Genomic DNA, 27,657 nt, shown 5'->3' with positions numbered 1-27,657 from the left:
TTCTTAGACTATGACTTTTTTATTTATTAAAAATTAATTCAGGGACTTTGATGTATCAGACCTTAAAAGGAGTTGACAGGTCACATGGTCTCTGAAAGCACAGGGCTGGTAATCCATTTAAGAAAACATTTTCTTCTTCTTTTTAATTTAATGGAGGAAATCATTAGCTGGGAAATTGGTAGAACTGATTTATTCTTGTTTTGGGGAAGGGGAGTGGAAGACAAAATCTGCTTTAATTGCTGCTGGCTCTAGAAATATCTCAGCAAACTATTCCCATCAGCTGGGCCTGGCATGAGAGGCGGCAGTAGGCTAAGCGTTCGTCTCTTCACCCATGCTCTGGGGGCAGCGGAGGGGCTCTTTCTGGCCCCAGGTGGGTGGCCATGATGTCAGCAGTGGCAAATCTTCAAAGTTGCAGCCTTGGCTCCCTGGTGCTCCAGTTCCTCCCGCGAGCCTGAATGCACCGCGTGGTTCTGGTCGGGGGCTGGGTCCCAGAGAGCTCATGCTCAAGCCTCATTCCCAGGGAAACAGGACCAGGACCCCCGCCTGGGAAAAAGGACTACGTGCCTCTGGGGCTTCATCCGGTTCCAAGGGGAGGCAACTGGGTTCACCCTAAAAATAACTGAAGATGCAAACAGCTTCAACATGCAAATGTTTTTCATATCTGTGGGCCAGATAATTTAAAGGTACAGCTGTTTTTCCACTGTCCCAATCTGTTTGTTTTTCCTAAAGCAGGGAGGAGGCCTGGGGTGAGCTGAACCCTTCTGGGGTCACCATCCTCCAGCATCTCTGGCTGAGGTATGCCTGGGTGCCCAGCTGCTGCCTTCTCTTTAGATGCCATCTTCCCGGGGACACCCCAACCCTGTGACTCTCAGCAGGCCCTCAAGGGTCCCTGTCATGGAGCAGGAGCTGTCAGCAAGCCTGGCCTGAGTGCAGTCACCCCAGCAGGCTTGCTGAGGTTGGGGGGGTGGTCCACCTGACTTCAATTCACCAAGCTTGTTAAGCTCAGAAAAATGGGTGAAGGAGTTTTCAGAAAGAGGGAGGCTATAAATATCCCGGGAGGACAAGGAGAAGGTGAGAGGTTAGTGATTGTCAAGGTTGTAGCCCAGCTCCTGGCCAGCTGCCACATCTCCAGGTCTCCCGAATGCCCCCAGGCTGCTTCCCCTCCACAACATGCTGGCCTTAGGCTCTGTTGGCCGAATTCTGGTGTTCCAGGACCTTCCTGGCCTCCATGTCTCTTCCTGGTGGCTGCTGCCCTGTGAGGCTCCAAGGCACCTTGTCACCTCCATGGCTGGGACTCTCATCTGCCCATGTCATAATTCTCCCATAGACATGTTACATCTGGGGGATGTAACTGGGGGAAAGACTTGAAGCAGTTAGCCATCTGGGAGAAGCCTACCGTCAAATGGGGCATCCTGCCACGCTGAGCACAGCTGCCTCTCAGGGATGGTAGGCCTGGGGCTTCAGTTCCAAAGCTGTAGTATGGGACCAGGAGTTAGTCTACAGTGGGGATGAGGGACATAACTCAAGGCCAGGCACAGACATTTGAGGCACTGACCTATACAGAGTCTTCATTCATCCATCCATCCATTGGTTCATCTGTTTGTATATTTAGAAATTCTATTCAGTGCCTGCTGCTTGCCGGTACTCTTCCAGCCCAAGGATACAGCCAACCAACATCGCTGCCCTCACAGAGACTCCATTCTAGTAGGAGAGACAGACAGTGAAAAACTTTTTTTGTGTTTTTTTTTTTTAGAGATAGGGTCTTGCTATGTTGCCCAGGGGGGCTGGACTCAAACTCCTGGGTCAAACGATCCTCCCACCGCAGCCTCCAGTAGCTGGGACTACAAGCATATGCTACTGTGCCTGGGCAGACAATATTTTAAAAAGAACATGCTATAACACATGAATGAACCCATAAGACATGCTTGGTGAAAGACACCGGACACAAAAGGATAAATACTATATGATTCCACTTACCATGATTATATGATGAGGTCCCTAGAGTTGTCAAATGCACAGTGACAGATAGTAGAACAGGCTGGTGAAGGGGGAATGGGGAGTTAGTGTTGAATGCATAGAGAGTTCAGTTGAGGAAGGTGAGTTGGTTCTGGAGAAGGATGGTGGGGATGTTGCACAACAATGTGAATGTGCTTAATGCCATGGAACGTGCACTTGGGAGTAGCTAAGATGGGTCAGGCATGGTGGCCACGCCTATAATCCCAGCACTTTGGGAGGCCAAGGCAGGCGGATCAGTTGAGGTCAGGAGTTTGAGACCAGCCTGACCAACATGGTGAAACCCCGTCTTACTAAAAATATAAAAATTAGCTGGGCATGGTGGTGGGCGCCCGTAATCCCAGCTGCTTGGAGGCTGAGGCAGGAGAATCGCTTGAACTGGGAGGCAGAGGTTGCAGTGAGCTAAGATCGTGCCACTGCACTCTAACCTGGGCAAGACTCTGTCTCAAAAAAACAAAAATAAAGAAGTGGCTAAGATGGTAAATTTTATGTTACATGTATTTTACCACAATTTTTAAAATAAGAAGGAAAGAAGAAAGAAAACTAAGTCGGGTACCAGATAACGATCAACGCTCTGAAGAAAATTAGAAAGGGTCAGAGGAATGCCAGGGTTAGAGTCAGGGCCAAGTTTTACATCAGGGTGTCAAGGAAGGCCTTAGTGAGAAGAGGCCTTTGACCAGAGGGGAGGGAGAGTGGCAAGTCCAGATGCCCCAAGGCGGGAACTTGCCCACGGCCTTGCCAGGGCAGAGAGGTAGCAGGGCGGAGCCTGCAGGCCCTCACTCTGAGAGGGTGGAGAGAGGCCATTCAGGGCTTTGAGCATGTCCTGGTCCTTCTGGCCAGTCTTTTGAGGGAGCCAGGAGAAGGCTTTGCAGGGTGGGGGTACAGGCCCATCCTCAGCTGCAGCTCCCACCTCTGCGTGACTCCTACCTGTATGTGGGCTCAGCACAGCAGGAGTTAACGATGCTTTACTTAGTGGTTGTGTTTAAATTTTTCCTGTTTTTCTGGAGTCTCCACTACCCCTCCTTTCCCAGCTTTGGTGGGTTCAGGTGGGTCTGGGACAAGAGAGGGATGGCTTGCTCAGTCTTCAGTCCCTGATGTCTGGGCTTTGAAGCCACACAGCTGTAGAGAAGCAGACAGACTTTTGCCTACCCAGCAAGGGTGCACAGTGCCCTCTGCCCCTGGGTCTGCTCCCGAGGCTCCTGCAGGGCCAGCTCAGTGGGGTCAGGACTGTGGGCTTCAGACCCTGCCCTGTTGGAGAAGTTACTTCCATTTCTTTCTTTTCTTTTTTTTTTTTTTTTTTGAGATGCAGTCTCGCTCTGTTGCCCAGGCTGGAGTGCAATGGCGTGATCTCGGCTCACTGCAAGCTCCGCCTCCAGGGTTCATGCCATTCTCCTGCCTCAGCCTCCCGAGTAGCTGGGACTACAGACGCCCACCACCACGCCTGGCTAATTTTTTTTTGTATTTCTTAGTAGAGACGGGGTTTCACCGTGTTAGCCAGGATGGTCTCGATCTCCTGACCCCGTGATCCACCTCAGCCTCCCAAAGTGCTGGGATTACAGGTGTGAGCCACCACGCCCAGCCGTTACTTCCCTTTCTGAGTCTGAATTTTTGCCTCTGCAAAGTGAGAGGGCTGGGTGGCAGTCAGGTCTGGATTCTTGTCCTGACGCTCCCTTTCAGAGGAGCCTGAGAGAGCAGCTTCTTGGCTATGCGAAGCTTTCCCTGAGTGCCTAGCTCCACAGCCTAGCTGAGAACCAAGGCCCTCTGTACATCTCCTCAGGGGTCTTTGCCACCACATGAGGGATTGGGGGGGGACATGTTCCAATTTTACAGCCCTTGCCCAGACATTCCAGGGATAACCTCAAGAGTTGCTAGGGGAAACAGCAGTTGGGGGGTTCTAGAACAGGGCAGAGGAGAGGCCTGCGGTTCCAGACCCACGTCATTATGGAGTCTATGGTGCCCACTCCCCAGTTGGTGTCTGTGCTGTTCCCTGAGAGCCCCACCATCCACCTTCTGTCCTTTTAGAGGTGCCTTTGGAGCTGGGCTGTGGACAGAGCCTGCTCCCCTGCCCAGACACTGTGGGGTAAGTAGGAGAGGAGGGGTTGAGGGAAGAGACCAGGAGCTAGGCCTGGGCCTGGACCGTGCGTCCTTTCACACTTGTCATCTCTTCAGGCCTTAGAACTGACCACCAGTCTCGTGTGACTATTTAAGTTCAATTGTCAATTAAAGTGAAATAAAATGGGAAAATTCTATTCCCCTCTCCCACTCATCACATTTCAGGTGCTCGGTAGCCACCTGGGGACAGTGGCAGGTCACGGTGGCTGCACTGGACAGCGCAGGTGTGTAACATGTTCGTCACTGGGGAAAGTTCTACTGGGCAGCGCCAGCCTCGTCTCTAGAGCAACCCCATGGGGTAGAGATTGTTGCCCCATTTCACAGCTGAACAAGCTAAAGCTCAGAGAGGGGTGATGACTGGCTAGTCACGTAGTCAGTGAGTGCCAGTGGTCCTGGCACTGGGTTCATTTGGTCTCAAAGCATGAGTGTGGGGTTGGCACATGCATGTTTCTCCCTGCCCAGCTGACTGCTTACCTGGGACGGGATGGAGGAGGCTGGAGGCCCACTTGCGGGCTACACACAGGCTTTTAGGATCTCTGCATTGGGCCCCAGGGCCAGCCGGAGCCTCCCTTACTTGGTCACCCATGGGGAGCATTGCTTTAGTGGAAAGGCAGGGTGAGGTGAGCACTCACTTTGGGGCCTCTGGGCCTGCAACGTTGGGAACAAATCCCTTAGGAGGGGCTCTAGGACATTTCACTGAGCTCTGAAGACTTCATTTTAAAAGTGAGAAGCTGAGCACAGTGGCGTGACCCTGGCCTGTAGTCCCAGATACTCAGGAGACTGAGGCGGGAGGATCACTTGAATCCAGGAGGTTGAGGCTGCAGTAACCTACAATCACACCACTGCACTCCAGCCTGGGCAACAGAGCGAGACAAAAAATGTGACAACAATAGCTAAAGGTGAAAACAGGTCACACGTCCATTGGCTGATGGATAATGCATAAGCTGAATGTGGTCCATCTATGTACTGGGGTACAATTCAGTCATAAAACAGAATGAAGAACTGACACACGCCACAACATGGATGGACCTTGAAAACAGGATACTGAGTGAAAGAAGCCAGACACAGAAGGCCATGTAGTTTATGAGTCCATTTATATGAAATGTCCAGAATAGGCAAATCCATAGAGACAAACAGTAGATTTTTTGTTGACAGAGCCTGAGGGAGAGGGGACTGGAGAGAGACTGCTAATGGGTCTCCTTTTGGGTTGTTGAAACTCTGGAACTAGGTGGAGGTGGTGGTTGTACAACATTGTGAATATACTCAATGCCACTGAAGTGAACACTTTAAAATGGTTAAAATGGTAAATTTTGTGTTATATGTATTTTACTGCAATAAAAAAAGTGAGAAGAAGCGGTAGAATCTAGATGGTGAATATATGGATGTTCATTATAAAATGTTTTCAACTTTGCCATATGCTTGAACACTTTCATCATAAAACACTGAGAGAGAGGCCGGGCACAGTAGCTCATGCCTGTAATCCCAGTACTTTGGGAGGCCGAGATGGGCAGATCCCCGGAGGTCAGGAGTTCAAGACCAGCCTGGCCAACATGGTGAAACCTGTCTCTACTAAAAATACAAAAAATTAGCCGGGCGTGGTGGTGGGCACCTATAATCCCAGCTACTTGGGCTGAGGCAGGAGAATTGCTTTGAGCCCGGGACGTGGAGGTTGCAGTGAGCTGTGATCACACTACTGCACTCCAGCCTCTGTCTCAAAAAGAAAAAGAAATGAAATAAAACACTGAGAGAGAAAGCGACAGGATTGGGCTGCCCCCCAACTCAGATGTCTCTGTGTCAGGGCAGCCAGGTCTGGTAGGCTCTGGTGCCGGCTGCAAGCCTGCTAGAGTCTTAGTCCTGAGGGATCTGCCAATTGATCAGGGAGAGATAGGAGGCTGGGGGATGCTGCTACTGTGCTCCCAGCCCTAAGGAGACCACAGCTCCTGAGATGGACCCAGGACAGCACTAGTGCCTGCCCTGAGCCTTCCCCAAGTCCTGCCTTGTCTAAGTGCCTGGGAGTGCCGGTTGGTAGAACGTGGTAGCATCTCTGTCTGTAATAAGGAGATAGAAGCTCAAAGAAGTGACCAGACTTGCCCCTGGTCCTGTGATCTCCAAGGAGAGAGACTGAGACCCCACCGAGGTCTCGTGGCTCTCTCCCCAGCCCCATTTCACTTCTCCCAGTATGAGTGGGGCCAGGTGGCTGAAGCCAGTATCGAAGCTGGGACGTGGGCAGCTGCAGCAGTGAGGCTGGCACAGGCGTGATGGGAGATGCCACCCAGCATGGGGAGCCTGGGAGTTCCCATCCACCTGCCAGTGTGTCCAGGAGAGCCCCCTCCCCCTGCTGTGCCCAGCAGCCTCCCTTCTCCTCTGCTTCCCACATGGGTGGCACTGGGCCATCAGAGCCCTTCCATAGGTGGGTATCCCCTCATCCCTGAGGGTGGGAAGATATGACTCAGGATTTGGCAACAGAGTTTTAGAAACAGGGAGGCTGGGCAGGTGGAAATCTGCAATGCCTCCCCAAACACCAGGTAACACCTAAGCCTGGGGAGAGGGTCACTTTACTCTCTGGGGTCCCGACTTCAGGCTCTGACTGGGCAGCGTGGCATGAGACGGAGGGCCCAGGCTCTTGGGGCAGCGGAGCACCACGGGCCAGGAGAGAAAGCCCCCATCTCCACCCTTTTCCTTGGCGTGGTGGCCACCAGCTGCTGCTTTTGCCCGCTGGTCCGGCCAGTACCCCTCCCCGCCTGGCCATCTGAACCCTGAGGCCTGGTATGGGGGAGTCTGCAGCAGCAGAACTGTTGGATTGGCTCTCTGCTGATGCCTTCCTTCCGACATATGGCTCCTCCGCCTGCCTTGGGCTCTGCCAGCGGCTCCCCTTTCTCCATGGCAACTCAGCTCAGTGGTCCCAGTGGAGGAGAGAAAATCAATTCTCCCTCCTTCCCGCCCTCCCTCTCCACTCCCCACCCCTTCCTCTCCGGCCTGCCTTTCTCCCTTCCTCCAGCATCCCTGACCAGGCTCGCAGCTCCTCCGTCCACCCGTCCCGGGGACACGCGTGCTCCTCAGCGTCCTCTGTCTCTAGGCATGGGCTGCTGGGAGAGCCGTGCGCTGGGGGCGGCCCCCTGAGGCTGGCAGCATGGGGAGCTCAGTGGACCTCTGCAGGGATGGGGGGCTGCTGTGCGACCCCAGCCCGGCTCCTGTGGTGCGCACCTCCTGGCTCTGATACTTTGTCCCCCCACCCCTTCCCTCACATTGGCTTCCTAAAAGGTAATTTTCTGCTCCTTCTGAAACATGTCACAGCCTCAGGAGGGTTTATTAGCAAAGAAGGCTCCGTCTGGTCATGCGGGCTGCTTGCATTCTCTCCAAAGAGCTGGGATGGAGGGAGAGAGAGAGGGAGAGGCCTCGCCTGGCATGTTCAGAGCTCAGAGGGGGCACAGCAGAGTTTGGGTGCGTGGGGTTCTCCTCTAGGGAGTCTGTGAGTAGCTCGGCTCCTGCCTCCTGGTGCTTGGGTAGGTACAGCACTCCGTTGTACTTCCATTTTCCACTGTGATTGCCATGGAGCATAGAAAATCTGCTTTCCTGGACTGTGGTTGGACCAAGGAGAGGGGAGGAAATTTAGAGGCATGCACGTGCGCCCTAGATGGGGCAGGGCTCTGGAGTGATGATTGTTGGCCACAGATTGGCCATCTCTCCAGACAATCCTTCATTGTCTGAAAATGAGAGTTCAGTGAGGAAATGTTTTGTCCCTCCCCACCCCGATACCAAGGGTTGCCCCTCCCCACCCCGATATCCCCCATAATCAAGATTTCCAAGAAGGTGGTGTAGGGAGGATCGTTTGCCGGCTGGCTTCAGGCACAGTGGCCCTGCAAGTGTGTCTGTCTGGATAGCACCATCTGTTTGGGACAGCCCCTCAGCACAGTTTGGTTCAGGCAGGATTTCAAACCTGCTACCCAGTGGGTCAACATTCTGCATCGTTTCTTCCCCATCCCCAGTAGATGCATTCAGAATGACTCTTAAATGGCTTTCCCAGAGGGAATCTGTGAGGCTAACCCCTCAGCAGCGAAGCCTGGGAGACACACTCCGACCCATGCCCAGCATAGGCAGCTCCCACCGTGACTTCTGCTTCCTGTGCAGCAGGCAATGGAAAAAAGAACCCCTGGTTGTCAACGAGAACAGCTCCCGTGTTGATGGAAAGTGAGGGCCAAAGAAACCGGATTTAGCACCCAGTTCTTAGAAGTCATGGGTTTGAATGGTGTCTGAGAGTAAGCCCTGTCTGATCTTTAAATAGAAAGTGTACACCAAGTAGCCCTGTCTGACTCACCAGGGAGCTTCAAAGTTCAGGTACCAGGGAACCCATAGTCAACTCTGAAAGAGGCACCCAACTTGGAGGGCTGACTGCAGAGAAGTCTAGACGTTCAGGTATGTGTCTGTGCCTCAGGGTGCAGTGGATTCAGGGTGGGACCAGAGTTGGTTCACAGAGTGAATAGTTGAATGTAGGACTTCAGCCTCATGAGCACCTGATTGGATTCTGTTTTTTGTTTCAGCATTCTCTCTGTCAGATTGTTTTAATAACAGCATCGGAGCTTCAAAGGTGGCCTGAGACAGGACTCCCTATGTGGTTCTATGGTTGGGCATCTTTAAACTATGTTTATCTCCCCAAAGCCCTGTTTCTTTAAAGCTGCCTTTGAGCCCCCCAGAGACCCTGAATTCTTGGTGCTTCTCTTTGAGCAATCAGATGGGTTACAACTGGGCAGGATGAGAGGAACGCTTTTGTGTCTGCACAGGTCTGTGCTGTTTCTTCCTCTGCTTTGGGGCTGGAGACTCACCCAGACCCTCTTGGCATCTGGGCAGTGTGCAGGCTTCTTAACGACATTATGGGCGTCCGGATTCTGGTTGGTTGCTGGGAATTCTGATGGGTTTACGAGTTATGTGATGGGTGGGGAGGCCATGTGCTAGTTTTGTTTGGTTTGGTTTTGGTTTGCTAGCGAGCGGAAAATCTGATGTGACACCTTAAAGGCCAGCCCACTAGTGGCAGCACCCGATCCTCATCTCTGCTCTTAGCCTCTATGGGAGGCACCTGGCCCTGTCATTCCAGCTGGGCTTCCTCTGCCCTGGGGGCTTTCATGTGAGCCCAGGGCAATGCAAGTGTGTGTTCAGTCGGCAAGCCCAAAAGTCAAAGGAACAGCCAGAGCCAAGCTGGCTTTTGAGGAGAGAGCCCAGCTCCTCCAGCCTAGCTGCCTTTGCCTGAGGTAGATCCTGAGTGCTCTGCCCCGGCCTCTCCGCCCTCCTGTGTGCTTTCTCAGCGGCTGCTCTGAAGTGTCATTTCACGTAGTGGTGACTTAACTTGAAAGGAGCCGCAGGGGGCGTGAGAGCAGCTTGGAGAGGTGGGAGCCTGGGCTGCCGATGGCTCCAGCCCGTGAAAGTGTGGAAAGCTCATTCCAGGAAAATTGGAATAATCACTGCATTGGCTGGCTTTCAGGCGGTGAGTGGTTCTTTCTTTAATTTGAGAGGAGCTCTGGGATTCAGGGAAGGGCGTGGTGGGAAACCCTGTGGTTCAGACAGACCTCACGAAGCCAGTGAAGCTCCCAGGAGAAAGTCTGATTTATTTTCCCCTGGCCTGGCTCGCAGCATGGTGGGGTCCACCACCCAGGCTGTGCTGGGCAGGACAGGCAGCTCTGATGTGGGTCAGAGATTCTGGGACTCAGAACATCTGCCTTGGCCCCCGCCCAGCCTGTGCCTAGCTTTGAAAAAGTCTGTTGGTGATGTTGCATGATAACTTAAACTGCAGGAAGAGAGAAGCTCATGAACATTAAACTCTCCCCCAGTCTCTCTTGTGAGTTTCCTGAACACACACATACTTATACATGCACATATACGCCCTTGCCCAATTGTGCACATACACAAGTACACATATGCTTGCAGATACACAGCCTCCCCACATGCACACTCACACAAATACATGTGCACATGCCATGCAGGCACACACATGCAACTCACAAGCTCACACACACATGCACACACACACAAATATGTTTTCCCTGCCTGCTAGCAGGGGTGTACCTACCATTTGGCATTGTTCTCATGCTAACGTGATCCCATGTAAACGGTTCCCAGGATTGGTAAGATCAGACAGCTGTCCTTTTTATGCATCGCTTTAAAGCTCAGTGTCTTACCTGAGCGAGACAACAGTCCCTGTCCACTTCTGGAAAGAGCTGCCTCTGTTCCCTTTTTTCCTCCCTGGTGCTCTGCTGCATGGTCTGGGGTGTTATAGAGATTGGCATGTTTGTGTCTGCAGGGGAGCCTCTGGGTGCTGGCTTTCTGTCCAGGGCTTCTGAGGGCCACCAGCCCAAAGGGAAGGGATTCTTCAGAGACTGATAAGCTTAAGGTGTGCTGAGCTGTAAGGCCATGTGTGTGTGTTTGTGTGTGGGGGTGTGTGTGGGTGTATGTGTAGGCATGTGTGTGTCCATGTGAGGTGTGTGATGTGTTTGCATATGCGTGTGTGGTGTGTGCATGTGGGGGGGTGTATATGTGTGTGTTGTGTGTATTTATATGTGCATGTGTGGTATGTTGTGTGTGTGAGGTTGTGTGTGCATGTGTGTGGTATGTATATGTGCCTGTGTGTGCCTGCGGGGTATGTGAGAGTGTGTGCAGTGAGTGTGAATGTGGCATTTGTATTTGGGCATCTTTAGCTTTTCATTCTGTTTCTCCCCATTTTCTGCTTCAATTCCCAGAGCAGGGCTCAGCAAACTCCTTAACCCACATCTGCACTGGGATCTTAAATCCACGTCACAGACACTTTCCCAGGTCTCATCTGATTTAACAGTTTGCAACCACCCTAGAAGTCCTTGGTGTTGTTCCCATTTTACAGAAAAGCAGACCGAGTCTCAGAGGGTTGAGTAGCCTGCCACCTGTGAAGGCAGAACCAGAACTTGGATCCCTGGCTCTTTCACTGCTTCACTCCCTCCCTCCCTCTCCCTCACTCATTTGTTATACATGCAACCTGCTCTGCACCAGGCACGGCTGCTGAGCTCTTGGCCTGAAGACTATATTCAGCCCTTGTCTTTCAGTGGGACCCCCATATGGGAGGAGGCTGAGGAGGTTGGGTGAGGAGAGCTGGGGGATGCTCACTCTCCCTGCACTCCATGGCCACCCACCTTAGTTGTCTGAGAAGAGAAAAGGAAGGAAGTAGTGAGAGGAAGGAGCAGGCAGCCTGGGGCTGAGCCGGAGGAGAGCCCCCTGCATCTGCCCTACCAGTCACTTGCCCCAGGGCTTCCACCCAGAGTGCATGAGGCCACTCTACACTGTGGAAATCCGGGTCACTGTGATCCTGATCCACTGTTATTCTGCTATAGGAGCAGATTGTCTGTCTCCCTTCCTTTTAAAAATTGCTACATCATATATCATCAGAAAGATAGTCTGCATCATGGGGTCTACGTGTTTTAGGCTGAGGATTTCAGCGTTGGTGGCTCAGGGTAGTAGGAGCAGTACTGCATATGAGGAGATATGTGCCTCAGTTTCCTCATCTGTAACATGGAGATAACACTGTCTACTTCACGTATCTCAACCCAGAGAACAAGTGTGACGTGCTTGGAGATGAACCACCTATGTGGGCAGTGGCAAATGGTAGGCTGTTGTTAGAGACCAGGCATTCCCGTAACTTACTCTTCAATGGGTCAGGAGTGTTTATGCCCAGAGATGCACACAGAGAGCAGGAGAGGCACAGATGCAAGGCAGATGAAACAAAAAGGAAGCAATTGCTGCTTTTGAGCAGAGCGTAGAGGGGAGTTCTTGTGTTAGTTTTGCAATTTTTCTGTAGCTTAGAGACTATATGGAAAATGAAATATAGAAAAAAAAAGAAGATTCATTCATTTAAGAGCTCTTCCTAAGAGGTTGACAGAATATTGATGTAACAAACAGCAGAGGGTTTGTACCTTAATGACCCACGAGAAGCCAAGTGAATAAAACGGAAGCTCCATCCTCATGGAAGCTGGAGACAGCTGGCCATCCCTGAAGGGGACAGGGAGCTCTGGGGAGGGGGGCAGGTGATGGAATCACACCAGCCAAACTCTCAAGAGGCAGGGCTCTCCCTAAACACCAGGCCTCAGAAATCAGGCTTCTTCCCTGATCCCTGTTGGGGCTCCGGATTCTGGCTTGGATGACTTCCCCAGGGCCCTTGCCTGGTGGCCAGAGCCTCTTCTTCCAGAGCTCCAGGTGAGGGAAAGTTGTATCTTATGATGGTTTCCTGACTCGGTGCTGGTTTTATTTGGTCCAACGTGCAGTTGCAGGTTCACCCAGTAGGTCAGCTTTGTGTCCCTCTCTGCTGCCGCTGGCATCCTGGAAGCCCCTTTCAGATGAATGTTTAACCTCAAACCCTTGAGAACCTGTTGACAGGGAGCACTAGACCTGGAGTCCGAGAGTCTGGGGTCCCAGCTCTGCCCCAGTGGACCTCTCTGAGCCCTGACTGTCTTCCTGACAAAGCCAAGTTTGGTGGAAATGAATGAACGAGGCACTTGAACATGCTCTGTCACTGTGCAAATGGTAGGTGTGTCTTGGGAGAAGATAGGATGGAGACAATTGCCAGCCTTAACTTGCTGTCTACTTTGTGCCTCAGTTTCCCCACCTTGTTGCCATAGTGACAGGAATTTTCCTCATCAAGTCCCCATCACCTTTCTCTCAGCAAGACTGTGCTCAGGGGCTGGAGGGGAGAATGCAAGTTAGAAGACCTTGTCCCTGTCCTCTGTCTGCCATCAGCCTGGTTATAAGATCTTGGAGAATTCCTTTGGCCTCTTGGATCCTCAGTTTCCTGGTATGCACAGCAGGGTTAGCAATGGGTGCCCTCAGGAGAATGGGAAGGACAAAGGGATGGTGTGTGCCCAGCACTTTGTTTCATGCCAGTGTCCTCACTTTTCCCGTCACCCTGTGCCCTTGTAAAGCACTTCACAGCTTTCTAGGCGTGGGCACACCATTATCACAGCCTGTGGCTGTGAACAGTCTTTGTCAAGCCTGTGCAGACAGGGAATGGGGAATGGGTAAATTTAAAACACTCCTTCCGCCTGACTTCATTTGCCTGCTGGGCCTGTGCTAATTGCATGGCTGAAGTCCCCTTTCCAGGACTTTAGGTTTCTGAGATGGAAAGGATTGGGACTGGGCTGCTCTAGGACTTTCCTCAGCTGGTAGGAAGAGCAAAACTTGTTAGTCATATAGGCTCGGGTTTGAGCCCTGGCTGTGTGATCCACAGAAGCTGCTTAATCCGCATTGCACCTCAGTTTCCTATTGTGTGGAATGGGAGCGATGGTCCCCCCATGGGCATTGTGCGAGAATTCAAGAGTCTGTGCTTCTTGACTGCCTTGTCACAGGAGTGTGTGAAGTGGATGATTGTCTTGTAGGGCTCTCCTCCAGTGTCGGATTGCTCTGTACCAGAGGCTGTCCTAGGATCAGGGCCAGGCCAACCGCTGCTTTTCGTGCTCCCAAATGTTTGGAGAGCCAGTGCGGTGTCTCAGCCAGCAGAGCTTTCTGTCAGGAGGTGTGATCATTGAGCCATTTGTGCCCTGCCAGCCACCTGAACCCAGAGCCACTCCCTGGACTGAGCTTGCCTTCAGGGGAAGGTGGGCAGCAGAGTTCTCCAGCTTGCAGGTCTCTCGCTGGCTGTCCTCCACCGCAGGAAGCACAACACGTGGTCAGCAGTGTGGCTCATGGAGAGCACAGGGAAAAGATGAGCAGCTCTGTATTTGATGGCTGGAGCTTGGGTATGGCCGCAGTGCCAAGGAGGGGCCTCCCCTGGACCCAGAAAGAGCAGGGGCTGGAAGTTAGGCAGCTTCATCTTAGAGGAGAAGAGCCGGCATGCCTGTTCCCCTCTGCTGCCTGCAGCTCTCTGCCCACCCTACTCAAGAGTTCAGCCTGTTGCTCCCTCCCAGGCAATAGTGGACACTCGAGGATCCCAGGTCAGACCTGGCAGATGGGGACACTGACCCTGACAGACCCAGGGCAGCTTTCCTGAGTCACTTGGAATCACACTGAGCTGGGCCAGCTGGACAGGCTCCTGGAGGCAGAACGGAGTTCAGCTCCCTGTCTCTGCTGGCCTCCTTCCCTGTATCCCCCCATTTGCAGCTAGGAAGGTCTGAGCTAGTGACTCGGTGACATCCCTTCCATGTGGCCCCAACATGAGTCACATGTCATGGCATTCTCTGGGTTGGGCAGATGCACGAAGGGGCATGTTGATGCGGGGCCCTTAGGGCTGCCCCCACAACTAGCCTGGGCTGAAGAACCGGTTGGTCCTGTGGGGTTATTTAGAAGGCATGGGGGGCAGGCCTAAGCTCCCAAGCTCCTCCTTGGAAGAGGCCTGGCCTGTGGAAGCTGTGACTGCCTGGCTTGAGGAAGTGGCATACCGAGGAGCGTCCTGTCCCATGGGGAGCTCATCCCGTGGGCAGCTCTGCTCCTCAGGGCAGCCAGTGGAGCTGGGAGGGGGGCACGACGCCTGCTTCCCAGACTCAGCGCGTGTCACATTCCTCTGGGCTGCCCAGCTGGGGCCTGCTCCAGCTCCCAGGAGCTTGTTACCACTACTTGATGTGAGCTTCTGTGTGCAGCCTGATAGCTTTCAGGGCCCAGTCCCTGCTCCCCACAGTGGACATGGGCTTAGGGCATGACTTAAGCCCCAAGAGCAGTGAACAGAGCTGGGCAAGGGGCCAGGGCATGGTGACCTCTCGCCCCAGGCTCAAGGCTAGTAGAACCTCTGGACTCACCTGTCCCTGGGCTCTATCTATCAGCAGACTCTCCTGGCTGGGTCTTGCCACCCTAGGGACTCTTAGCTACTTGCCAGTCACTTAGTGAGCCCCTGCTTCTCATGTGAGCCCCAGATGCAAAGCCCCACTGCTGGGCAGCTTCCCGAGTGCATTGCATCTGGCTTTTTACTGTGGCCTTGGTAAACAGTCAGGGCAGATGACCAGAATCTGTTCTAGGAAGGCGCCTGGAAGTTGGATCACCTGCCCAAGATCAGATAACTGTTCTGGGACAGAGTTTGGAATTAAAATATTTTATCTCACAAATATTTGCTGGGTACCTACCTTTATTAAGCAACTGCTGTGGCCGAGCCCTGGGGACACAACTTTGAACAAGGCTCGGGCCCTGAGCGCCACGGCAAACATGCGGCTATACTACAGTCTGATAAACACCAAAAGGAAAGTGGGTGCAAGGTGCCCGGGGGGCTAACTCAGCCCACGGGGCTTGGGAAGGCTTCCAGGGGGCCTGGACGGCAAGGAAGCTTCACCTGGGGGAAGGGCTGTTTGAGCACAGAGGACTCTGGCCATCTGATTCCAGGCCTATGGGGACCCCAGCAAGCCCAGAAGAGGTGTGGACTCTGGCCTTGGCTTAGCTACGTGGCCTGCAGCAATCCCTGTCCTGTCTCCAGTCTCTCCGTCTGTCTGCAAGGGAGATTGTACCAGGCCACGTGTTTTCATTCTCTGAAGGGTTTCCTGATAACCTCAGGAGATGTGTTTAAAATGCAGGTTCTGGGGCCCATCACACTGAGGTTCTGATTTAGCAGGTCTGGGAGCAGGGCACAGGAATCTGCATCTTTTTTCCTTGTTTTTTTTTTTTTTTAGAGAGAGGGTCTTACTCTGTTGTCCAGGCTAGAGTGCGGTGGTGCAATCATAGCTCACTGCAGCCTCCTGGGCTCAAGCCATCCTCCTACCTCAGTCCCCTGAGTAGCTGCTTCTACAGGCACGATCCACCACTTCTGGCTAATTTTTAATTTTTTTGTATAGATGGTGGCTCATCATGTTGCCCAGGCTGGTCTCAAACTCCTGGTCTCAAGCGATCCTCCCACCTCAGCCTCCCAAAGTGCTGGGATTATAGGTGTGAGCCACTATACCTGGCCCTGGAATCTGCATTTTAAACAATCTCACTAGGTGTTTCTAAAGCAGCTCATCCTTGTACTTCAGTTTGAGAAAAGCCGGACTCAACCATCTTGGCTCTGACATTATCAGTCCTACAATGGTCCCGACCATGTCCCTTGATGTGGGCAGAGCCTATGCTGTTGGGATGGTGGAGGTGCCTGGGATTCGCAAATGCTGGAGCTCTCTGAGATCCCAAACTCTGCAGAATCTCAGAGAAACCATTGGTCTTAGTCCTAAAGCTTCCAAAAGTCTTGGCCAACTCCCTCAGCTCCCCATTATGGGAGAGTCTCCAAAAGTGGAGACAGGTAGGAGATGCTGAGCCCATTGGGGATAGGGGGGTGTTAAGTATTTCTCAGGTCTCGCTTCAAGCATTTCTGATCAGAAATACCTGCAATCCCTGGGTTAGTTCTTAAGGCTGTCTGCTTAGGGCTGGTGTGCCCAAGGATTATTATTAGTTAGTTAGTTAGTTAGTTAGTTTCTGAGACGGAGTCTCACTCTGTTGCCTAGGCTGGAGTGCAGTGATGCAATCTTGGCTCACTGTAACCTCCACTTCCCAGGTTCAAGTGATTCTCCTGCCTCAGCTTCCTGAGTAGCTGGGATTACAGGCATGCGCCACTATGCCTGGCTAATTTTTGTAATTTTTAGTAGAGACAGGGTTTTACCATGTTGGCCAGGTTGGTCTCGAGCTCCTGACCTCAAGTGATTCAGCCACCTCAGCCTCCCAAAGTGCTGGGATTACAGGCGTGAGCTACCGTGCCCGGCTGTGCCCGAGGATTTTTAGCAAAGCTGAGCTGGCCTGACCTGACGTGGGGGCCTAGAAAAAGCTGTTTGGGGGAGGTGGAGAAAGCGGGGAGGCTGGGCAGGGGGAGGCCAGTGCATTCTGGGCCACATGACTACTTCCCCTCAAGTGTCTTAAAAGAGTCTGGATGTAGACAGGCTTCTCACCATTGATTCCTCACGTGCCCTGAGCTAATTGGGCTGCAGCCCTGCTAACAGCCTGGTGACAGGCTAGCTCAGTCCTGCCCAGACGCTAGTGTCACCCTCCCAGCCAGGAGGCCCATTGGTTCTTCACCTTCTCCAGGGTGCCTGGAGCAGGGGACACTAGCTGACCTATATGTGGTCAACTCAGAGTATGTCCTATTTCCTAATGCCACAAACCCAATGTACTGGTTTCCTGGGGCTGCCGTCTTAAATGACCACAAACTGCATGGCCTAAACAGCAGAAATTTATTCTCTCACAGTTCTGGAGGCCAGAAGTCTCAAATCAAGGTGTCAGCAGGGCCACACTCCCTCTGAGGGCTCTAAGGAGAATCCTTCCTTGCCTCTTGCAGCTTCTGGTGGCCCCAAGTGTTCTTTGGCTTGTGGCTGTATCACTGCAGTCTCTGCCTCTGCCTTCAAATGGCCTTGTGTCCTCTCCTCCTTTTTTTTTTTTTTTTTGGAGACGGAGTTTCGCTCTTGTCACCCAGGCTGGAGTGCAGTGGCACAATCTCGGCTCATTGCAACCTCCGCCTCCTGGGTTCAAGTAATTCTCCTGCCTCAGCCTTCCGAGTAGTTGGGATTACAGGCACATGCAACCATGCCCAGCTAATTTTTGTATTTTTGGTAGAAACGGGGTTTCACCATGTTGCCCATGCTTGTCTCGAACTCCTGACCTCAGGTGTTCAGCCACCTTGGCCTCCCAAAGTGCTGGGATTACAGGCATGAGCCATCATGCCTGGCCATGGCTGTAGACTCTCTCCTCTTCTTATAAGAACACCAGTCATTGGGTTTTGAGCCCATCCTCAATCCAGTATTATTTCATCTAGAAATCCTTCACTAATCATATCCACAAAGACCCTATTTCCAAATAAGGTCATGTTCTGAGGCTCTAGTTAGATGTGAATTTGGGGAGGGGGCTGCACTATTCAACCCCTTGCACCCAGCAGGCAGAATGTCACCAGATAAAGGGCAAACCTGCTACACCAGCTGGGGAGTGTGGCCTGACAGCGGGTCCCAGGAAACATACCCAGGGCTTTTAGCAGCCTCAGGCCCTGTCATCAACAAGGGCAACTTTGCCTCCCTGAATAGAATCAGAGAGCCCAGAGCAGCAGAGGGGGCCCAGTGGGCAGCCACTGTGGAGAGGGTGTACTAGTCAGACACGTATTTTAAGGTGTCCTGCAGGAGAAAGGCTGCATTTGGCTCCAAAAAGTCAATCAAGACCCCAGGTTGAGTCCCAGGGGGCAAACTCTGTTCAGTATAGGAAATTTCTATAATAGCAATACCTTGTAGCCTATCCCAGGGGGTGGTTAAGCCCCTCTCACAGGGTGGGCTTTGCAGAGAGGAGTCCATCTTTCTCCCAGCTGTCAGTCTGTGCTTGTCTCAGAGGTTCATGCCCCCAGCCCCAACAGCTGTGGGGTGAGGTCAGGGACTCACTCCCCAAAGGCAGTGGGGATGATGGTGGCATACATAGCCAGACCCCTGCTCTTGTTCCTGGCTGGCTTATGGGTTTGTGAGTTGTGGGGAGTACCCACAATGCTTAGTCTTAAGGGCATCTACAGTGACGGCTCCTCACCCTCTGCCCCTGCCTGCACCAGCCCACTCCATCTGTTTCCCAGCTGGGTCTTCTCTACTCCTCATCAGGCCCTTCCCTCACTCGGTCTTGACACTTGTCGTCCTTCCTAGCCAGTTTCTCTGCCTGCGTCCAGCCCTGGCTCCCTGAGCTCCTCTCGAACACATCACTGGGCACGTGGTCCAGTGGCCATCTCAACACTTGGCACCTGCAAGAGTTTTCATCTCCTTCTGCTGGCCCATCACAGATGAGACGCACTGACACCTCAGCTGTGAAGGTGACATTGGTCTACACACACACACACACACACACGCATACAGGGCTGGATACAACAAGGGACAAGGCTTAGGTCTGCTGCAGACCTTGGGCGAGTCTCTGCCCCATGTCTCCAGCGGTTATTGAAAGACAATGTTGCTCTGGGAAGCACTTCCTACATCTGACTTCTAGAAGTCTCTGCTGTCCAGGATGACAGAGGGTGCCTCTGAATGCAGAAAGTGCTGAGTGTTGCCAGTACCAGTGCCCCTGTGACTGCCTAACCACCATCCTTTCCTTCCCATCCTCCTGCTCTGAAAACCAACAGGCCACCTTGGGGATGATGTCCCCTAGGGCTCCCAGGCTGGCCCAGGGTGCCTGTTGGGGAGCTGCCTCCTTACCCTCACACCCACAGGCTTTACATACAATTAATCATTTAAAATGAACAGCCCTTCTGAGCCTCCTGACCTCCTGCAAGTCTCATACCAACTTGCCAAAATCCTTTCGATTTTCTGGGCCCCTTGCTTTTACCTGTCAAAAAGACATATCTTCAGGGACAAGGCGTGTCAGCTGCTCCCACAGAGCCTGGTGCCTTGGAAATACCCCATAAATGGTTGTTCCTGTGCTGCGTCCTCCTGCCTCTCCTGCCAGCCCCATTGGTTCCCCATTGACTCCGTCTCCAGTGTCTGCCGTGCACATGCTCTGGGCAGAGCCTTGTGCTCCATTCCTGGCACCATGTGGCTCTCACGCTGCCCCTGCAAAGCAGCAGCTAGGAATGAACTGAGACCTGCTGCCTGCCCCATGACAGTGACTGGAGGGCTATATGGAACCCTGGATACCACGGGGGACCTCTTCACCCTTTCCTCTGGTTTTTTGGATGCTCTCGGAGAGCCTTCTGGGTGGCCCCTTGGGCTTGACCTCACAGACGGATGAGGCAGCTGCTCCAGGCTCAGCACTGCAGTTGCACAAGGATGGACAGGGCCTTGTGCAGCCGTCCAGGGGCCTCCAGCGGCTGTGGGTGGCAAGTGCCTGCAGAATGGGGGCTGTAGCTCAGCTGTCCCACTAGGAGGCTCCAAGCAAGGCTCTGAAGGGTGAGCAGGGCATAGCAGGCCCAGGCGGAAGACATCTCAGGTGCCCAGTGCCTCACTGTCACCTCATTTAATCCCACTCAACCCTCCAAGGTGGGTGGTGGTACACAAATGGGTACACTGAGGCCTGGAGCAGGTATAGGACTTGCTCAAAGACAAGGCTTGAATGTGAACGTGGTCTGGTCCCAAAGCTAGTCACTCCCTGTGTCCTGCTGCTTCTGATTCATTGTGGTGTTTGTTTCTCACTAGCTTTTTTTTGCAGGGTGAGGGTGATGTGCTTACCCCCACAACCTTCCCTGATTTTCTCCCATTCCTGCTCTTGGATTTGGGGCTGTTCAGGGCCTCCTCACTTCCCACCCTGTTGACACAGGGCTGTTGCTGGGCTCGTTTTGTTTTTGACCCAGTCAGCCTGGCAGGGAAGTGGCGGGCTGTGTGCAGAGCTTCCCGAAATAGCCCCAGGCTCCCCGCCAAAGATAGAGGAGCCAGACTGTGCTCGATGGGCTTGGGCCAGTTGAAAGATGACTCAGTTCCCTACTCCCCACAACTCCCCTGCCCTGTGCCACCCCCCAGCCCAGGTCTTGACACTCCTGCACATACCTGTGCTCTATGGTGACTGAGAGGCTCCTGTGGGCTACAGGCCTCAGGGTGCTGGTTGGGATTGGTTTGGTGTCACCCTGGGCCCAGAATCAGGAGATCTCATCCCTTCCCTGTTACTGACTTGCCTGATGACCTTGACCAAGTCCCTGTTGCTCTCTTGGCTTCCATTTTCCAATTTGGAATGGGGAGAGTACCTCTGTCTCCCTGCTGGCAGTGTTGCTGGGAGGGTCGAAACAGTGAGCAACGGTCCCAACCCTGGGAAGGCTGGCGATAATGCATAGTGACAAAATGATATCAGTGAGTTATTTCTCCTAGTCCTGACTGTTTTGAGCATGGGGACACAGTTCTTTAGCAGGGCTGATCCTCAGCATCACCATCACAACCACGTCACTATCATCATTATAGTAATAATAGCGGCTGCTGCTGTTGCTTGGGTGTTGTGTGCTGTGTGCTTCACATTCATTGTCTCTTAATTTATTCACCCTACTACCCTATGAGGTTTATGTGGTATTGGACCTAGTCTTATAAAATGAAGAACTGAGGCTCAGAGAGTTTAAGTAACTTCCTTAAGACCAAGTGACCGAGGGAGGAGTTGTGATCAGAGCACCGTTCTGATGTCAAAGCCTGAGTTTTGCCTGCAGTGCTGTGACCCCTCCTCCAGGGGTTCCTGCTCTAGGCTTTTCTTTCCAGGCCTGGAGCCTGGTCTCTTGGGGGCTGCTCTTGGCAGCCAGAGCATCCAGTAGGTCCCCTCTGCATTGTGACGAGAGAGCCCTGGTATAGGACAGAGATCCACAAGGGGCTCTGCCTCAAAAGAGAGCCCCGGGGGAGAGGGAAATGTTTCTGGGACTGAAGGGGCCACTCATTTTAGCCCCTTCTTTTAAATATTATGCATTTAAGCAATGTCACAGAATGGAGTCAGCAAGCACTTCCTAAGCACCAGCTGTGTGCCAAGCCCTGGGGGCTCCTGTGTGCCCCTCACCAAGCCCAAGAGGCCTGTATCACTCAGAATTTGCAGGTGAAGAAATGCAGCCCAGCCAGGGGTGCAGGCCATCTGCCCAAGGCCACCCATCTAAGGCCACCGGCTGGGCAGTGGCAGTGCTGGTACTAGAGCCAGGTCTGCGTGGCATACCTGCCCCTCCTCCACACTGCAGAGATGAGGAAGCTCTCAACCACCAAGCACTGCCCTGTTCCTCATTCCTGCCTACCCTTGCTTGCCCAGGCATAGGCCTGGAAACACAGGCCTTGCCCTGAGCAGGGGTCAGCGGGCCCTAGGGCAACACAGGTTCCATCAGCAGAGCTGGGCTCTGCGTCCTTGTGGACCTCCGTGCCCGCAGGCCTGTGTTATAAATATATTTATAGGCATTGCTGTTTGTGTGTGTGTGTGCACATTTGCTTTCGTATGTGACTCGTCTCTTTGTACTGTGTTCCCCAAGGTCACAGGGCCTGGTGAGTTTTAGAGGCAGAGCACATGTAACCCCTCATCTGTCCTGCATTGGTAGTGGGATGAAGCAGAGGTGATGTGCAGTTGGTTCACACTGATATGTGGTGAAAACATTGACGTGCAGATCCACAATTCCTTATCCTCAGTTCCAAAATCCAGCACACTCTGAAAACCAGACACTTTTTTGTAACTCATTTGGCAGCAAAATTTTGCCTGAACTGAGGTGAGGCTATTTATAGTCCAAGTGAGGCTGTTTATAGTCTTTATGTATTCTATATTCACGTCTTTCACTTCAAAGAGTTCAGTGTATTTATTTATTGGATGCTGCTGAGATATGCAGCTTTACCTGTCTAAAGTTCAGGATATTCTGAAATCCTAGATACATCTGGCCCCAAGAGCAAGAGTGCTGTACTTTTTTTTGCTGGTTGTAAATAGCCTTAGCCTCTGCCCCTGCCCCGTCCCCCTTAGTGTCCCTTCCCTGGGATTCCTGGAGCTAAGTGGGCAATGCTGTCCACAGGCACCTCCAGGATTCCCCCAGCCCCACAGCCAGCAGCAGTGCCCAGCCGTTAGATATTTTTAGTATTCCCGTGGGCGATAGAACACATCTTGGTTACCAGGCATAGTGTTCTCCATGCTGTCTAACCGCCTCACTGGATGTATTACCACCTCCCTTTATAGATGAGTAAACCAAGGCTCAGTTGCAAGTATCAGATCTAAGGATGGAGAGATGAGAAGTGCAGGCACTGGACCCCAAACTTTCCCTTCTACCCAGTTGCCTGTCTGGGAGGGAGTCTGGGGACTCAGCAATCTGTCTCCCTGGATTTGTTGAAATGGGAGGCAGCAAGCTACAGGGTCCCAGGTGCACCAGAGGGGAGCAGACAGATGCAAGCCAGGCCGCTCCACTTGGCAGGGAGGAGGAAGAGGAGCAGGGGCCCCTTGGCTGCTGCAGGGCCTCCCTAGGAACCTACCGCCTATCTCTACACCATAGTTCCTGCTTCTCAGAGAGTCCCTTTGTTAGAATACTTGTGCCTTCCTCCACACCCAACTCCATCTCTTCCCAGCAGCCAGCAGCCCATGGCACTCATAGCTGGGCTTCAGCTCTTGGGTCTTTCCTTCAGAACTCTCTGAAGCCACTGGCATACAGGGAGATGGCATAACTTTGTCCAAACTCTGTCAGCAGCTGTTCTTGGGGACCCTGCTAGCAGCCACTTTCCCCCACAACCTTCAGAAGCTCCCTTGGATGCAGGAACTTTGTCAGGGTCTGAAAGCCACAGGCTTCCCCCTTCTTCTGACTCTCCAGTGTACAAGTTCTTTCCCATTTCCTGTGAGACGCATCATCTTGTGATGACCAGTGACTCCCACCATCCACCACATTGGCCCTGGCTCAGAAGCCTTTGGTCTGAGAAGCCTTTTACTCACTGGGACGCCTCCTATCCACCCTGCCCAAGCCATGCCTGACATGCTGTAGTGCAATGAGAGGGCCTGCTCTTGGACAGTGGAGAGATCTGGGAAAGGGTTATGGCTGTAGTGGTTAACCATCCTTGGGTGGTAGGCACATCAGCAGACCTCTCCAGAGCTTGTTTCCCGTTTCCTCATCTGCAGAGTGGGCTTAGGGTTGGCTGCCCTCACAGAGCTGTTGATGAGGATTGGCCTTAGGACTGGCACCCTGCATAGACCATACCTTGTCATGAACCCTGATTCCCATTCCACTAGCAAGACCTTTCTTCCTGTATACCCCTTAAAGGGTCAGAAAGTTTCTCAGAGCTGCCATAAGTGTAAAGAAGTCAACTGTGACCTGTTGTGAAGAACTTTGGGTTTAGAGGCAGAGGCTCTGGGCTCCAGTCCCAGCCCTGCCCTATGTAGATGGTGGATGGATGCATGGGTGGATGGATCCGTGGATGCATGCATGAATGAATGGCTCCGTAGCTACATGGGTAGATGGATAGGTGGATGCATGGGTGAAGGGATGCATGGGTAGATGCGAGTAGGGTTGTATAGGTGGAAGGATGAGTAAATCAACTCTCTGCCCTTTTCTGAGCCTTAATTTTTCCATCTACCCAATGATAGGGTTGGATTACAAGTTCTTCAGTTTCTGAGGTTTGTGACCCCATCTGTGTCAACCTGGCACCCTTAAGGACTGCTGCCCCCTTAGGTGGTGACCTATAAGGAGGACCATGCCTATACCCAGGGACCCTGGAACCCTCTCTGAGTTCTACCTTCCACCCTGCCTTGGGCCTTCCCAGCTCTGACCTGGTACCTCCTTGGAGTCTCTGCGCTCCTCATCCCTTTCCAATAGGGGTGCAGTTTTCTTCTGGAGCTTTTGTTGACAGAATCACTTGTTTATTTGTGTTGGGGGGGGGGTCTGTATGTCCTGTGTGCAGTCACTTCCCTCCAGGCCACTCTGCATTCATGCAGGATGAGCTGCTGAGTGAGCACTGGGTGGAAGTGTCATGCGCTGGGGGCTTGGCAGAAGGACTGTCACAAGGCCAGGGCGACTTTACTGCCAAGGTGGCTCTTGAGTTAGGTCAGCAGCTAGGTCAACTCAGTAGGTCAGGATTTCCCGGTGGAGGGGGAGACCCAGGTGATGGCACCCAGATGGGCTGGGTCCCCACAGGTGAGGGTGTCAGTTCGCCAGCCTGTGCAAAGACTTCCAGTGCCAAGGCAAGGAGCTCAGGGGTGCTTTAGTGAACGAAGGTGAATTCTTGAAGGGTTTTAACCAGGAGGTGACCCAGTCAAGTTCCTTCTCCTGCAGTATGCTGGAGCATCTTTGGTTAAAAATACAAAAATAAAGGTCAACATGGAAAACTCACCCTTGATTTGTGCTCTGAGCCCTTGGGGCCTGGGGGTTGATAAAAAGAGCCAGGATGCTAGCTTGCAGAAAAGGGAGTGCTGCCAGTACTTGGAGAAAAAAAGGAAACTGATACTTGGAGTTCTGCCTGACCTTTCGTTCCTCATTTTTTTTTTTTTAGGTGAAATTCAATAAGCTTAAACATGTTAAAAGTGCACAATTCAGTGGCTTATAGTATGCTCACAAGGTTGTGCAGCCCCCATCTCTATCTAGTTCTAAAACATTTCCATCACCCTGAAAGGAACCCCTGTCCCTGTTAAGCAGTCACTCCCCATTCCTCCCTCCCCACAGCTCCTGGCCACCATCTGTCTGTGTCCTAGCTCTATGGATTTGTCTATTGTGGACATTTCATAGCCACAGAATCAGGCATACACTGGACGCTGGGCCCTTTTTTAGGCTCTGCCTTGTCCCTGCTGTGCTACAAGCTCACCATATATTTGCTGCTCTGTGGCCCTCAGGCCAGTCCTGTGTGTAGCCTGGGTGGAGCTCCCAGCCTCTGACTGTCCAAGAGAGAAGCTCAGATGATATGAAAATGAATCAGTCAAGCTTGTTCTGGGGGAGAAGCGGGTCTCCACCCTTCTGGAGGCATTAGTGGGTGTATGTGGCCAGGTGCTAAAGGGCCAGAAGGTGGTAAAGCTGGGACAGTGCCCCTGACTGCAGAGAGTGCAGACCCAGCCCTGGAAGTGAAGTCACAGAGCCTTGTGGGCATCTGGCTTCCCAGGCAGGTTCCTCCCTGACCTTCTCTGGGCCCTCTGCCCCACATCTGAGACCTTTTACCAGATTCAGGCTAAGTGGCTCAGTGCTGCTATGGAAAGGGGCAGGGGCTGAGCCACACAGGAGGTGGCTGGTTGACTCACTGCTCTCCAGATGACCCTTGGAAGAGCCCCCAGAAAAGGTCCCATGCTTGTGAGCTCCTCCTCTGTGACTGTTTGGAAACACGTGGGCTCTTCAGCCTGTGATATCCTTGGTTGGCCTTCTCCCTGCCTGGTTCTCTCCCTGCCCAGATGCTGACCTCTGCCCCCACAGCTGTGCCTCCCCTAAGTACTTATGGAGATCTGTAGAACACCTAGCTGTGGGCTTGGCCCTGAAGATGCAGAAATGATGCAGATGCGGGCGCTGCCCTGAGCTTCATGATTTGGGGACAGACAGTGGGAATGGGGTGTGGTGGGAGCTGGGGCTGAGGTGCTCTCAGTGCACCTGGGTACTCAGCTTTGCCCAGAGTAGTCTCGGAGAGCTTCTCAGAGTGAGTGCTGTGTAAGCTGATTCTTAATAGACACTTTGGAAATTCTCCAGGTGGACCCCGTGGGAAAGAGCTTTTTCCGCAAAAGAACCAGCAGGGGTGAACTTGAGCACTTGAGCAAATGCCTCAGGCAACAGTTACCAGCTTCTGCAGCGCTTGGGGCCAAGGTGTAAGAGGCAGGTGCTGCTCTTGAGGGCTTTGGAGCTGAGGACTGCAAACAGGGAACAGCAAGAATGACAGTAGGGAACAGCAGGTAGCTGGGAACAGCAAGAATGGTGGAATGAGAGAGGGCCTGGAGAGGCTGTGGGTGGGGCACAATGGCTTCCAGTGACATTCTGGGGAGCTGGCAGACACAGTTGGATCTGCATTGGGAAGATGTCCTCTAATGGTTTCTAGAAGGAGGATTTCAGGGGAAACAAACTGGAAGCATGGAGACCAATTAGAAGGCTGTCTCTGACACCCAGGGAGTGCTGGCGAGGGTCAGAGTCAAGAGGGATGGAGGCAGAGGGCAAATTAGAGAGAGACATAGCAGGTGTTCTTCCCATGGCTCAGCCATGGGTGTCTTGGAATTTTCAGGAAGGGGACCCCATGGTGGCACTGGAGACAGAGACCTGGTATACATCATGACCTTCTCCCTGGCAGCCCTACAACCTTGGCTGAATTGTCTGATCTCTCCTGGCCTTGGTTTATCCTTCCGACAAAATGCCCAAAAAGAAGCAGTAAAGAATGTGGGTTTGTAAGTACTTTGAAGAGTAAAAGGTCAGGGGATGAAGGCATAGTTTGTTTTTTGCTGCCTAGTGGCCCAGAGAGGAGGGAGCACCTGTCAGGTATACAGGAGGTGTCCCCGGGACTTGGGGCCCAACTGGCATGGAGGGTCACATTCCAACTTCTGGATCCCTTGGGTCTGCAAAACGGTCCCAGTTCTCCTCTCCAACTCTGAGAGCAGCTGCACCTGATTCCCCCAGGGCCTTGGCTGTACCTCCTCCTCTGTGGTTAATAATTCAGGACGAGCCAGATGGCTCTGCTTTCCCCTTCCTTCTCTCCCATAGCCTCCTAGGGCGTGTTCCTCAGCTAGGGGTGGGCATGGGGGTGGGCAGCCCAGGAGGCTCAGCCACTTGTAACTCAGATGAGCCGTCACCACCAGAGCCTACAGCCTCTATGGGCCCTGGGGCTCCAGGTTCTGGCCAGGCACCCCAACTTCAGAATCCATAGGCCCATTGCCTGGGGACGTGGAGAAAGCCCTGAGAAACCACAGGTCCTGCCTCCCTCCCAGCTCTGATTTCAGATGGGGTCTTGTCTAGGGCACTTTGTAAATACTTATAGGGTAAGGAGACCAATGGTACCATTTGCATTCTCAGGAACATTCTTTCCTTAGCTCTTCTGAATGTTCCTGTTAGGAAGAAGTTCGTTTTGTGTTTGAAATTATTTATTTATTTATTTATTTATTTATTTATTTATTTATTGAGACGGAGTTTTGCTCTTGTTGCCCAGGCTGGAATGCAATGGTGTGATCTCGGCTCACCACAACTTCTGCCTCCCGGGTTCAAGTGATTCTCCTGCCTCAGCCTCCCGAGTAGCTGGGATTATAGGCATGCGCCACCATGCCCAGCTAATTTTGTATTTTTAGTAGAGA

General features: G+C 52.7%; 1 protein-coding gene across 1 annotated transcript in view; it reads left to right on the top strand.

Annotated features, from left to right (window-relative positions):
• The first annotated feature begins 7,111 nt into the window (after window positions 1-7,111).
• The window catches only part of PITPNM2 (phosphatidylinositol transfer protein membrane associated 2), a 94,368-nt gene continuing 73,822 nt past the window's right edge, over window positions 7,112-27,657 (top strand). The window contains 1 exon segment of the mRNA XM_077955582.1: window positions 7,112-7,386. The gene's annotated coding sequence lies outside the window, so the exon portion shown is untranslated.

Source organism: Macaca mulatta, chromosome 11 (genome assembly GCF_049350105.2).
Source record: "Macaca mulatta isolate MMU2019108-1 chromosome 11, T2T-MMU8v2.0, whole genome shotgun sequence".
In the NCBI taxonomy this organism is placed as follows: Eukaryota; Metazoa; Chordata; class Mammalia; order Primates; family Cercopithecidae; genus Macaca; species Macaca mulatta.
Note: the sequence above shows the minus strand (reverse complement) of the source record. Positions and strands in the feature narration are given on the sequence as shown.